Consider the following 14759-nt stretch of genomic DNA (forward strand, 5'->3'; position numbering starts at 1 on the left):
TTAGAACTGTTAGAGAAAATAACCATCTAGAAGCTGGACCCCATTATAGGTGGTTTGGCAAAGCATGTAGGGAGTCCAAGTGTAGCTTGATAAAGGCATTTTAATCTAAAGATAGAATCTTGATAACTAGTGCTAGGCGAGAATATGCCCTAACAATAAAGACCTGTAAAAACAATTGGGAAGCAGAGTCATGGCAGGATTTTTTGATAGCAGCCAAGGAGAAGCATTCAAAACGTTTTTGGTCCTTGGTTGCTTCCAATGGGCGAAATGAAAATTCTAGACCAGATTGTCATATTTCACTGGAAAATTGGGTGGCCTATTTCACGAAGTTGTATGACGCCGAAATTAATAGCAGTGTTGCAAATGGATTAGACTCCTTTTCCATCAATATCCTGACCCCGTTCACATTGAACGAAACTCGAATGGCCATTATGGCCCAAAAACCTGGAAAAGCCGCTGGTCTAGATGGCATACCTGCCGACCTATATAGATCTGATCTAGATACGTGGGGCCCCTATGTTAATAATGTATCAAATGCCGTTTTGGCTAGTGGAATCTACCCAGTTCCTGGGAGGATGCAATTATTGTACCTATTTATAAAAAGGGGAATAGGGCCACTCCTGTGAATTACAGACCAATTAGCCTTCTGGACAATCTCCCAAAAATATTTTGCTACCAGGTTCTGATAAGGATCAAAGAATGGCTAGAAGAGTCTCAAGTGCTTAGTGACCTCCAAGCAGGGTTCAGACAGAAAATTAGTACAATTGACCAGATATTTAGGTTTCTTACAATCAAATGGAAGATTGTAGATTTGGATGGAGGGAACCTTTTTGTGGCCTTTGAGGATCTTAAATCTGCATTCAATCGGGTTCTGTGCTATAAACTGTGGGAGGTACTGGACGGAGTTGGTTTCCCGAGCCCCTTATTAAACTTAATTAAAAGCTTATACACTGAGAGTTTTCCAAAAATTCGATGGGGAGTAAACGGGGAGGTAACAAGCGAAATTCTGATTAAAAGAGGGGTGAGGCAGGGATGTGTGTTGGCTCCTACACTGTTTTTAATGTTTATTAACACATGCATCTCTTACTTACTTGCCTGTGACAATGACGCACCAAATTTAGACAGGGCAAAAATTACGTGTTTACTATTTGCGGGTGATACTTTTTTACTATCTCAAACTGCCTCCAGCCTTGCCAATTTACTCGTGAAGTTCACGTCCTTTTGTAAAGATTACGGCCTTGAAGTCAATACTATGAAAACTAAATATGTGATTTTTGGCGACAAAAAATGCAAAATAAGGAAGATGATCCTAATGGATGGGGAAGTATTAGAGAGAGTTGCAGATTTTGATTATCTGGGAGTTGGATTAGAGGACACGCATAAATGGCAGGCCCACTCATCAAAGGCACAAATGAAACTGAAACAGAACTCAGGGGTGTTTTGAGATGTGCCAATAGATCCCCTAGATTTTCAATCTCTCCTGCAATGGAAATATATAAAATACAAGCAAGAGGGTGCGCCTTGTATGGAGCAGAGCTATCGGGACATGGCAATTTGAGGGACCTAGAGCTTACCAAAAATTAATTTATAAAGGCTTTGCTTAAAATACCCACTAGTTCACCCACGTTGCCTATCTGAATGGACCTGAATTTAGACTCCATTGCCCATGTAGCCGCCTTCAGACCAATATTGTATTGGATCAGGATTTGGTCCACGGATATCTTCGGCCCTTATAGAACATGGCTGAATGCCCTGCTCAGTACACACATAATAAGGAAAATTCCATGGTGTAACCACATTGAAAATAGTTTAACCAATTTAGGATTGGCCCACTTTCGAACAGACCCTTATGGTCTTCCAAAAAATGCGGCGCAAATTGTCAAGGACGCATACTGGTTAAAATTAAAAATAAGCAAAGTGGTTGAGGTGCCTTTGCTCAGTTTGACAGATAGGTTTACATCAGTTAAAACGTCATTATGAATTTGAAAACTACATGGATTTGATCCTATCCCCTGGAGCACGTGCACTTTACATTAGGTTTAGGCTGGGATAGTTACCATTAAGCACTTTTACTTGTAGATGGACCCAACAGGATCTTCAACAAGAGCTATGCCCAATGGGTCACCAGAATGTATTGCTCTTGTGCTATTTCACTGTCCAGCATATGCTAAACAGCAGATTCAATGGATTATACCTCTTTGCAGATCCATCGGCATTAACAATCGGCTTTTAGCTCTTAGGATCTGCAAAACTAATACCATGGTATTGTGGTATGTGCGCTGGCCAGATTTTTTGATGCAATTTGGAATGTAAGACCAAAACGTTTAGAGGCACCTTCTAACGCATTACATTAAAATAAGTTTAAGACTGCAGATAAAAATGGATATGCTATTTCCATAGTGAATAATCGATATTAACCTTAAGATTTTTATGTTAGTTGGAGTGTTTTTATCTCCTTTTGTATTCTTAATTTATTGGGCGAAGGTTTTTATATCATTGCTTTTTTATATTGATGGATTTTTATTATTATGATCATGTCTTAATAATTTTGCACTTTTATTGTTCCTTTTTGAATATTTTATAGATAGACTGTTTTACATTATGGCTCTTACTCATTTCTATATGTGCATTGTAGGATGAGCTTATATGGCATGTTTAGTACCGAAATAAAGCTAAGGATGATGGTGAAAAAGTAATTAGCAGAATTATTCCTTGAGTGACGTTTATTAATCTGAATGACACACACACAGATCTGATACTAAAGCAATATCTGATAAAAACAATCTAAGCACAGATAGTTATACGATTTCTCAGTAATTGAAATTACCCAGCAGTTTGGCTCTTAAGCAATTATGACAGTTGCACACGGATTAAGATGTAACAACTCCCTCCTGGAGCAACAGATAACATTAAAAAAGAATGCAATTTTTCATCTTCAGATACAGCCTTGAGAACAATATGTATACTATGTATATTACTTCCTTGCCTTACCGGTGTGTCAGTTCCTGAGCCCTGCAAAATAACATCTGTAGTCTCTGTTAGTTCTTCAGCATGTTCATTTACTGTGGGGATGCAACAACCCAGTGGTGCAACAAAGGCCCCTGCAGCCCCTGCGGTGCAACGGGGACTGAGCTCCAGGGGGCCCACTCAGCACAGTAGACTGCTGACAGGCGGCAGGCCACGGGGATGGGCCCCTTCCACGTACTTTGCAGGGCTCCTCCCTCAAGTTTCGTTATGACATTGCAACAACCTGTTTTAAGCAGGATGGCTGTTTGTTTTAGGAGCACACGTTACCACCATCTCTGTTATAAGCACTATTACCACCAACACCACTTTGTTGTGTGTTTACGCGTATAGGAGCATTGTGTGATTTGTATGTGTTCAGCAGAAAATGGGCATGTGCATGAAAGACCTTGTGTGTATACTGTCAGTTATATATAAAAAGATCTGTGGGATTTGCCAGTGCTTGTTTTCATTGTGCCATAGGACCTCAAAGAACCTCAAAGGTCTACGTTGTGTGGGGTGCTCTGCATTAGTCTTATACTGGAAAACAACGCATCGGGCAACAGTAGGGCCTCCTGGTAGATGAGTAATAATTGTAAACATTTTACGCCAACCCCAGGTACCTTACTGTAAAGTGAGGCCCGGTGAGAATTCTTTGTAAGAGCTAATATCATGATTGAGAAGAATGGCTTAGAAAACGAATGGTTGAGCCCTTGTTTGGTTCTGCAGTGTTTCTTCAGTTATTTAACATTAGAAATATAGTTTTAGGAGAAAAGATACATTGCTGTCATCTGCGGTGTAAACATTTAATATACAGTGAGTGTATGCAAATGTGTCTCCTTTATCACACGCCTTTCCATCTTATGACATTCTGTACGTAATTACAGCTTATAACATGCGCCATATGGATCGTTGTGGAAATGTTTTATCTAGTTGGAGCGATGTTGCGGAGAACAGTTGCAAAAAAAGCGCCAGAATCCAAAATTCATGGTTAATGTGCAGAACAAGCTTGTTTTGATAAAGGTACAGAGGGAAATAACTCTTCTGGGGTTTATTTGTGTGCAAGTTGGGAAATTACGACTGTCAATATGTGGAAGCGAAAAATAAAATTAATACAAATTGTAGGTTTGCCTTAGTAGACAACTAATAGCCTACCCATGTTGCGTACTTGGCGTAAAAGCATGTTTGTGGGTATGAGAAGTGTCATTACGCAAACACAAACGTTGTCTCAGTGTGTCCTATTATGAAAGTCCCAATGCCACATATGGAGCCCTCTTTATTGAGCAAACAAGTTAATGAGAATGTGCCGAAAAATATAGTGTCATTTGGTTCAAATATTTATAAGTATCATCAAAATGCTGCAAGGGACGTTGTTAACTCTAAGGATAAAATATCTAAAACTTAGATCACAGCTATTAGGGCTCTGAATGTTGTAGTCATTACAAGACAATTAAGATGTACTGTGAACTTTCTGTCAGTTCTATCAGTCTTTTATACTAAAGTCTCTGGCTTGACTACAGCCTACATAAACTCTTATTTCTCCCATTAACATAATATACGTCCTTGTAGAGAGCAAGACTCCTAATTGCGCTGCACTGCTTAATTTGTAAGAGTTAGTGCAGGTGCCCAAATCTCTGTTCTGGCAGTGCTGTTAAAACTCGGCGCACCACATGCCAAGGCTGCATCGTGTTGAATTTACCCCAAGTCTCGTCAATCCATTACTAAATACTGACACCCCTTTATCTGGCTCCTGCCCGTTCCTGCTTTCTCGCTTTGAACTAATTTTTCCGTCTTTCATTTCCTCCTTCCTTCCAGTTTGTGTATTTTCCTTTCTCTTGCTCGTGGCAGGGACATGGCTCCAGTGGGGTGTTTACGTCATGATACAACCAAATAAATGGGTTATTGGCATAGTAGTTAGGTCTGGGGGCTCTGTGTCGGGTCACCTATGTCTGTATCGATGTTTCTGCCACGAATTAAACACAAAACAGTGACCTTTGATCTAAAACAGGGGAGAGCAACAGAGATACACATCTTGTGGCTGAATGTAAAAATGTGAAACCAGATAACCTGGAATCAATACTGGCTTCCCTGCATGCCCAAATCCTGTGATCCTGTGATTTATTTCACAGTCTTTTTTTATCACATAAGAGCAGTTTGAAATACCTGAAACTCACTTTAAAAAAATGTCTGTCAATGCAATGATATAATCTGCTGTGCTGAGGTGAAACACTTCCTCATGTTAAAGAAATACAATTGTATGAATTTTGGAGAGATTGTATCTGATTTTGACAATAGGTATGTAGCATGCTAAAATGGCCAAAAGGTTGCATGGCTTGAGTCCTACAAGGTCTCTTAAAACCAAGCCAGACCCGTGGCTCGGCTCACCCTAATGATTTGCTTGTGCACCCATCACTATTTGAAACTCTGGCTTAAAACCTGGGGCCATCAGTCACTTCATAACTTGATTTATAGTAAGAGAGACTGAGATCATGAAGCCCTGCCTACATGCATCAACTTAACAACTCTAAGACTACCAGGTGGGACGGACCGGAGTGCAGCTTCAGGTGGGTGTTTCGGGTGTGACACTCACCCAGTTCATTCTTGACTTGATAGTTGTCTGGGGGTCCTGAGTTGGGTTTGCTATAACTCTGTCAGTTTTTCTCATTGTCTTCCCCAAGAACTTTCAATCCTGTTCATGTTTTGGAGAAGAAACCTAAATAGAAGCATAATGAATGGTATACAAAAGAAAAAGTGACTCTGCACCCATACAAGTACTCCTTAAATAGGAACACATGTACTACTGTTTTGGAATTCATTGGAAGTACTAGGCTTGAAAAGCTGCCCCAATCCCAGGTTTACATGCATGCCACTGGCAGTCAAACACTCAAAAGCAGATGGGATAAATGCTTGCAGAAAGACTAACCAGTGGCAATTACTGGGATAGCATTCCAACCCATCTATCTTTCTTCACTCACTGTGACACTCTAGACAGAGGCCAACGTAATGCAAATAAGTACTGACTGTTTTCCCCTGGAAAGAGTGTATCCCAAACCTTTGTCATCTTACCCCTCCACACTGCAGCCCACTGATTTTTTAGTTGGGAAATTTGATATTTGCACCTCTCGAATCTCACTGGCTAACCTACATGCCTAGCTCGTATTCAATAATTGATGAAGAAAACTAAATGCTGGTCCTCAAAAATGAGTGCCAGTGACCCTTAGCCGCATCCACAGGCTCAAACTAAACACCACTGTGTTGATTTCTATAGAACTTTCTCGGATGTTGTCACTGATGACATTGGAGCCCATTTTCTTGTTTTTCTTCTTGTGATGAACCTTTTTAGGCGTTCTGAGGGGCACAGGGAATTGAAATCAACACTTCAAATCACTGAACTGTGTGACCTATTCGGTTACACATTACAACTTGTTATCAGAGGTTTGAGTTTAAAGATTTATTACAAATTTAAGGCCACACTTCTATAAACGAGTGTCAGAAACATGCTACATTAGTACACCCAAAGGTGAAGTAAAGTGTTGAATCATATTAAATAATAATATAATATATATAATATAATGGACATGGTGACGGCCACCAGAGGCAGCCGTCACCTACTGCCAGGCTCCCGCCGTCAGGCAGCCTGGCGGCGGGTTGAAACACCATCAGCCAGGGTAGCTGCGCTACCCTATGGATAATGTTTCATTTCCCACCAGGAAAAGGCTTGGGGAAGGGGGCCCCCGGGTCACCTCTGTGGGCCCCTGCACAGCCCATGCACTTTGCATGGGCAGTGCAGGGGCCCCGGTGCAGAGCCCCATCGCGCAGGTCACTGCCCGATTTTCGGGCAGTGATCTGCGTGATGGGTGCAACTGCACCTGCCACACAGAGCGCTGCCGCCAATGTCCCGGCCGAGCCTTTCTGTGAGCCGGCGGGCAGAAACACGGTTTCCGCCGGCCGGCTCACAGAAAAGTTAATTATCTGGCCAAAGGGGTTCTGGGGTTGCTGGCAGTCAGTGTTTTGACCGCCAGCATGAACATGGCGGCTGTTTCCGCCATGTTCATAATGACCTCCTAAATTGTGATTTTCCACTGTACTGACCATGTGTTTGTAGCAGAAGTTTGAGAAACTGTTTGCTAGAAGGTGCAGTACTACCTAGGATACAATGTTTAACGTACTATGTGTAAGGCTGACCTTCCCTGGAGAAGACAATAGATGCACTGACTGGAGTATAAGCTGCAACAATATTGATAAATGACAAGCCGAAAGATGGGAACAGGAGAAGAGGAGCCAATCATTGACATGTGAACCATGTACTAATAAAACTTTAGATTTTCTTTTTTTTTTTTCATTGGTCTATGTGTAAACATGTGTTTCTTTGACCAATAAGGACGTGGGAAATAGTTTTAGGAAATCTAACTTAACCAGACTGCACCGGGAGGAGGACACCATTTTTTACTTCAACATTAGCTCTATTCTTTTGAACTGTCTAGGGAGCCCATTCTACCCATTCTTCTTGAGTGTTTAGTTATTATTCTTTTCCGAACTGCTTGAAGAGACTTTGCTTTTCTGAACTCTAATGCTGAATCTTGATGTCTTGCTGACCGAACTGATGTCCTATTAAGAAAGACTGTCACAGCTTGCTGAACCATACTGAGGCAAGGTATAGGATGATGTTACTGATTGTTATGTCTATATACTTTTATTTCTAGGTACCAACTTCTACTTTTGATGGAGCCATAGTTAGATGTTTTCCAAATTTATATGAGTAAATTGTTTTGCATGAAGTCCAAACATGCTATTCTAACCTGACATTAGTTAGGGCTCTCACCAATGAAGTTCGCTACATGTAATAACAGTTGATGTCTTTGCTTTGCTGAATCTAAATGTACGCTATTTCGTTTGAGCAGCTATTTGTATTAATAATTTGTACTGTAACCTTAGAATGTGTGGTAGCTCAAGCGTTGATCAGATTGCAATTATTTCACTGCTTTGATCAGCCAGTATTGTTTTTTTATGTTTATCATTTGATTTTGAGACTAAGTTACGTGACTTTAGCATTGATAATATAGGGAAATAAACATACTAACTTTTACATAAAGGTGTGGTTATTCATGACCGAGAGGTCATGGTGTGTGGAAATTACTGACTTCTATTGATTATTGATGCCATTGATTATTACTGCTATTGATTTGTATTGGTACGGAGTTGTATGGTGAGAACTACTTGAAGTGCAGTCAAAAGGTCCATCGGCCTATACGCGTCTTCCTTGTAAGTTTACTTAATAAGGTCTGACGCGCTAACAATCCCTCAAATGAAACTGACTAAAACTTTGTCATTTCATCAATTTCCATCTAGATTCTTCCAAACACTTCATATCATCATGATATTTATGTTCATTATCTTTCAGCTCAACATCTGCCCTCTCCCTCTTCTTTGCCTGCTCTCCCTTTATCGTACAATGTATTTTGAATCCCAAGATCAAAACTATTGCACATATGGCAATAACCAACAACTGCTTGAAAACAAACCCTACAACTCCACCTCCTAGGTTTTCAAAACATCTACCTACAGCAGCAAATCCATCTCTAATAGTCTCACAGGCACCTGTTGCCTCTATCTCCTTCAAATCCTTAGTCAACCCAGAAATGTTCTGAATATATTTCTCCAAGTCCTTACTTTTGTCTGGGATGTAAGTACAGCATTGCTGAACTTTTAGCATCCAGCAGGCTCCACCCTCCTTTGAGAGAAGAAGATCTAAGACTGGTCTATTCTACAAAACCATAGATCTTATTGCTACCATCTCTGTATTCACAAGCAATATGGAATTTGCTGTACTAGTTGCCAATATATCCACTATGGTGGACAGCTTTCTAATTGTCAAATGATTCAGAATCACTCCTACAGGTAAACTCAATGCACCGAAAATATCTCCTACTACCTCTCCCGCACTAACACCTCTTCTGGTTCAAGGTTTCATATCCCACACAGGATCATTGAGTTAGAAATGGCCCTTTCTGCAGAGTTATCACCAAACTTTTTACCTTTCTCTTCCTATTTTATTGACCCTCTTTTTTGGCTTTAGGATTTTGGGCACTTTACCACTGCTAATCAGTGCTAAAGTGCATGTGCTCTCTCCCCTAAAATTTGGTATGATTGGCATCCACCTGTTTGGCATATTTAATTTACCTGTAAGTCCCTTATGGAATACCATATACCCAGGGCCTGTAAATTAAATGCTACTAGTGGGCCTGCACTGCTGATTGCGCCACCCACAGAAGTAAGCTTTCAAACTTGCCTCAGGACTGCCACTGCCGTTTACTGCCACTTTGACTTGGCAATTCAAACTACTTGCCAAGGCCTAAACACCGTTTTTACTACACCTAGGCCTTGGTAGCTCAATGGGCAGGGTTCTGTGTATGTAGAAGTTAGGACATATACTTTTTTGCTTCACATGTCCTAGTAGTGACGAACTACTGTGAGGGCTGCTCCTCTGATAGGATAGCATTGGGAATTCCCCTATATTGGTTTAAGTGGTAATTTTTTATATGAAAGGAGTAGCGTGGGCAGGTTAGGTATGTTTGGAATAGTAGTGAGAAATTATGCTTACTGGGGTATTGTGATTTTACATTAATATTTTCGAAATGTCACTTTTAGAACATGGGTATTGGTCTATGCTTACAACTCCAGTGTTTTGCAGCCTGAATTCAGTCTACCTCTAGGGTATAGTGACAGCTACACTTGGTGCATACTTTCCAGACAGCCACAACACTGGAGGGGCTGAGTGTGACAGGAGAGGCATCTGCATCCATCCGCATACTGATAGACTCCCTGGACTATGAAAGAGAGAGGCAGGGCACACTTACATTTGTATAGGCTGTGTTCCTGCCTCACACAATGGGTTGATTTACCACCTAATGAAAGGGCTGTTTTTCATTTGAAAGGGTCCCTTTGAACACAACCCCTGAACAAGGACAAGTTGTGGTAATAATACAGGGGCTCTGACCCCATGTTTTTAGATCACCTTTTGAACTTGGATTGACCATCTTTGTCAGAAGGACAGCTGTACTGCACAAAAGGACTCATCTGTACTGCACCTCTGTGGTTGCCCTGCTGCCTGCTTGTTGCTGTCTGCTGGGTGGCATAAAGGACTCACTGGATAGCTTTTCTGTTTGTTACCCTGCTGCCAGCTGCTCCCTGACTTTGGATGACCCAAGAACTACAAGGTGAGCACCTAGGTTCATCTCAGCACATGAAGCATGCTGTATTGTGCCTGCCTGCTAGTGTGTGGAAAGCGTCTTTCTTTGTGTGCCAGCCCATGTACTTATTGCCCAGTGAGGCCTCATGTACCTGGTGTGAACCTGCAGTAGTTGCTGATTGTCAGCAGAACATCAGTCACTGACAGTCTTGCCCACTACAACCAAGTTGCCATGTCAACAGCTAGCCTCACCTCAAAGGATACCAGCGGAGGCCCCCACACACTCAGAGGGTGAAAACAAGTGTCAGAACACCTCTAGCGGCCGTACCTGCAACAGGCCCACCACCCTAGAACCACAGGTGGTATGAGGGCCCTGGAGGGAATACCACTGTGCTTCTGTGTGGGTAGACCAGCCGGTGTAAAGGAAACTGAACTGCATTCTTGATGACTGTTCGGGATTCTCACGGGTAATTTCAATATATCTCCTCACATAAAGGGGGCCCACGGAGGGTCTCCCCGTGATCCTCTATCACCCATGTGCCCTGTCCCCTCACTCCTTATCCAGGAAAGGACTCGGGGCATTGTTGCTGGGGGTTTAGAAATAGTATAGAGATCCACAAGTGAGGTAAGGCTTGTCTGAAAAGAGCTGCATGCACAAATTACCATATAACATCTAGTAGGTGTGCAGGGTTCCTGTACCCTACAATTTGGCCATCCTTACAATGGGACCCCCTCATTACCATATTACACCTAATATGAGTGCAGAGGTGCTGCACCCTATGTCCTTGTGGGAATGTTGTGTGACCCATGCTTGCACTGCAACCTATGAGCATTCATGAGTGTTACATCTGCATTTCATGGCCTGGTATCTTAATATATATTGTTTATATGCTTATACCTTCAGGATAGCGTGTAACATCATGGCATTGGCATTAACAAAATACTGAGCCTTACTACAGTAATTGCATTTTGTGCACCATTTGTATGATTTATTTTGTTTTGGACCTATGATGTATACAGTAGAGAAACACATATTTTTGTATAAGCAGATGTAGAGTCTCTTTTGTGGTGTATTTATTGTGTCACTAGCATGAGTGTGTTATGCAAAGGCTTTATACATGACCTATGGGGATACACCTGACTGCTCTGTGCCAAACAACCAGGGGCTGAGCACAGGTTATCTTTGGTGTGTAACTTACTTTCCGTGACTAGAGTGGTGGGTTCCGCCTGGCTTAGGTGCATACCCAAGCCAACCAGAACCCCCATTTCTAACACACGCAAATGCTCCATATGATAATTCTTCTGAAAAACGATGCCAAAATAACATGGACCATGCCATCCTTTGAGTAATTTAAAATAGGCATACTGTCCACAAATTTAATATACTTCAGGAACCACAGGATCCTTACCATCTAAAAAGAATTCATTCTTTTCTCTGACATAGAAAGTATGTTCACATTTACTCTTCCATATAAATACCTGGTCCAAATAACTCTGATCAATGTGAATGTACAACATTTCCCCTATGTTTCCAATTGGGAGCTAATGTTGCTATGTTTCCTTTCACCTGGTGATCAGTATCCTCTCTATTCCACCTATGGTGTTTCTTAAGATCTTTATCAGGGTCAGATTTAGACTTTTACATCATCACAAAACTGACACAAATCAGTGCAAAATCTTTTTTTTTCTATTTGCTTTCCAGTGCAAAAAATGTTTTGGGCTTGAATCTCAATTAAAAGTAACACACAGCAGCGCAAAGCACTGCACTGTATTGCTTGGCACCAAGGGGGCATTAAATGTGGGGTACATGGGCATTCCCATGCAACCACCCATGCCTTTTGACGCAAAACCATATCTACACACACTAATAGACAGGTTTTGCACCAAAAATGAATGCCGTTTAAAAGTAGTAGATGTCAAAAGAAGAAATGTTTTCATTTTTACTTTTTTTTTCAACTTTCCCTGCATGTTTCAATGTGCAGTACACATGCAAAGTAAGAAACGTTTTAAAGTGTGTCTAACCACAGTTTTTTGTACTGAAAGGGTACTATGGCGCAAAGGCATGTGGGTGGTCCAAAGCAGCTAAAATCAGCACCGAAGGTAGAGAGCCATATTTCTGTAAATATGGAGTTCTCATACTCTCTCTCCTTTTCACACAGCACAACATTTTTCACTGCATCACTGCGCTGCATGACTATTCAGCAAGTCAGGGCCTAAATCTCTCATTTTGTTCTCCACTAAAGTCAAAATTTTCTTCTCCTCATCGGTCATTGAACAAGTCCAATTATGTCTATGTGCATATGCAGTGTCTAATGGCTTGAGTTATACAAAATATTTTCCTGCTATTTCTGCACCTTTAAAAAGATGTTCAACCACAGGAACTTCTGAACAGACCAAACCATAATTTGAAAAATAATATTGGAAACTATCAAGTCTATAATATGTACAAAAGACTAACGAAAAACTCTATATGTTAGAGTAATGTGGTGGTAAGTGATGCCCTCTGAAACTAAAGCAGTTAATTGCGTACAGACATAGCAATCCATTGGGTCCGTAGTATTCATAAAGCAATCTAAAATATACGTTTGCAGAATAATACCGTCTAGAATTATCTATGTGCAAAGCCTTATCATCTAATCAATCTAAGCCATTATCTCTGGGACTAAGGAGCTGATTTAAGAAAAGTGGTGCTGCACCCAGTTCAGTGCCACTTTCCATGCGCCCCTTAGCGCCCCCCTACCACCACCATGTGGGTGCCGTATTTAAAATACGGCAAACCATGGCACCGGGTGTGGGGCAATTGCGTCAGAGTTCCCAAAGCTATTGAGGTACTCTGCAGCAGTAGCGCCAAAATTATGGCGCTTCTCCTGCAGAGTACATAGGGGCCCATTGTATTCAATAGCATAACACATTTGAATGCCTGCTCTGAGCAGACATTAAAAGTGCTGAAAAAAGTGGTGCAAGGAAATGTCTTATATTTCCTTGTGCTATTTTTTCATCGCCCTCTAATGGGGGAACGCCTCCCTTGCATACATTATGCCTGGCGCAGGCATAATGTGGTGCAAGAGTTTACAAAGTGGCCCAGTACATGTATTGAACCTCTTTGTAAATATGGTGCATGTAAAAAGCTACTTTAGTGCCCACTTAGTGTAATAAATGATCCTATGGCAGCGCTAAGGTGGTGCTAGGGCCTCCTAAATCAAGCCCTAAGTGTTTCCCGGGAACACCATACGATATCTCATTTGTTGCAGAAGAGGTAGGAGAAAATGCTATTATTAATAAAACCATTATTACTATGAAGAAAAGAAAAAATATTGCCCCTCATGTGTATGTACATCAGATCTTCCAAGGGGAACAGAGAAGCAGCAGAGTATTCTCCATCAGTATTAATAAATACTGAGTAATACTGAGTATTCTCCATCAATTCCAGCTGTGCAAAGTGGCAAAATAAAGTGAGAGTGATGAACAACGATGAATATTTTACAAGGTCTTTGTGAGTCTTCCTTAACCCTATTCTGTGTTCTTCTAAAGGACAACCTTTCACTCCTTCACATATGTGTCAGGCATCGTACTCTTCTTAAATCCCTAACAAAGTCAATGCAAAGTCTCTAAAATATGCACAGGTGAAATTCACTAATAACCAATCCAGAATTAAATGTCTCAACCCATCCAGCAGCACAGTCAATCAATCAATCGGGGTTCTTGAAGAGCTTTCAATCTGCAGTGTTATCCCAAAACTCACAAAAAATGTTTCTATGTCATCTGTAGCAAAGTATGTTCATTCAGGTGAAGAGTACCTCCGACAGGGCACTCTCGGTCTCTTTGACCTCCTCAGTGTCAATCCTTCATTCTCACTTTCACCAAGATCACAGTCCTTGGTATCCTCAGGAATTGTTTGAGTCACACACTCTTAAGTCAGATTCAATTTTTTCCTTTCTTGTCTACTTGGCCAGCAGTCACCAGCTTCTACTTGCTTCCTCACAGCACTAGGTCCTTCGTCAGGGTCTGAATGTGAAGTTGACTCAATTGCCACTGCAGGACGGGACTCTCCTGTTTCAGTTTCAACTGTAAATAGGTCCAACCAAACATATACTGTTCCAATCTCTGTTTGCTCCCCAACAGCTTACTAACCTGTTCCTGTTGTCTTTCTATCACCACCGGTACTTGGGAATAGTTTCTGTCACATCTAGGGTACACAAGAACTCAGCGAGTATGGGACACATGGGTCCAGTTAGGGAGACCTCACATTTGACCGTTGTTGCAGTTACTAAAATGACTTTTTATGGCCTACACCAACGAGGCTCCAAAAATGTCTTCCGTATGTGTTTCTTCACCATGACCCAGTCACTGGGGTCTTGGCGCTGTTCCTGATGTGGAGGGACTGTGGCTGAACCGACCTGATGAGACACAGAATGCACCACATCAGCTAACCCTTTACAGAGGTCTAGGACGATATAATCTGTGATGTTCACAAGTGCATTTGCAGGAACAGCTGTCATCCTCATATCTGTACCCATGATGATCTCATGGGGAGAAAATCATATCTTCAGATCAGGTACACCTCAAA

This window comes from Pleurodeles waltl, chromosome 2_2 (genome assembly GCF_031143425.1).
Source record: "Pleurodeles waltl isolate 20211129_DDA chromosome 2_2, aPleWal1.hap1.20221129, whole genome shotgun sequence".
Classification (NCBI taxonomy): domain Eukaryota; kingdom Metazoa; phylum Chordata; class Amphibia; order Caudata; family Salamandridae; genus Pleurodeles; species Pleurodeles waltl.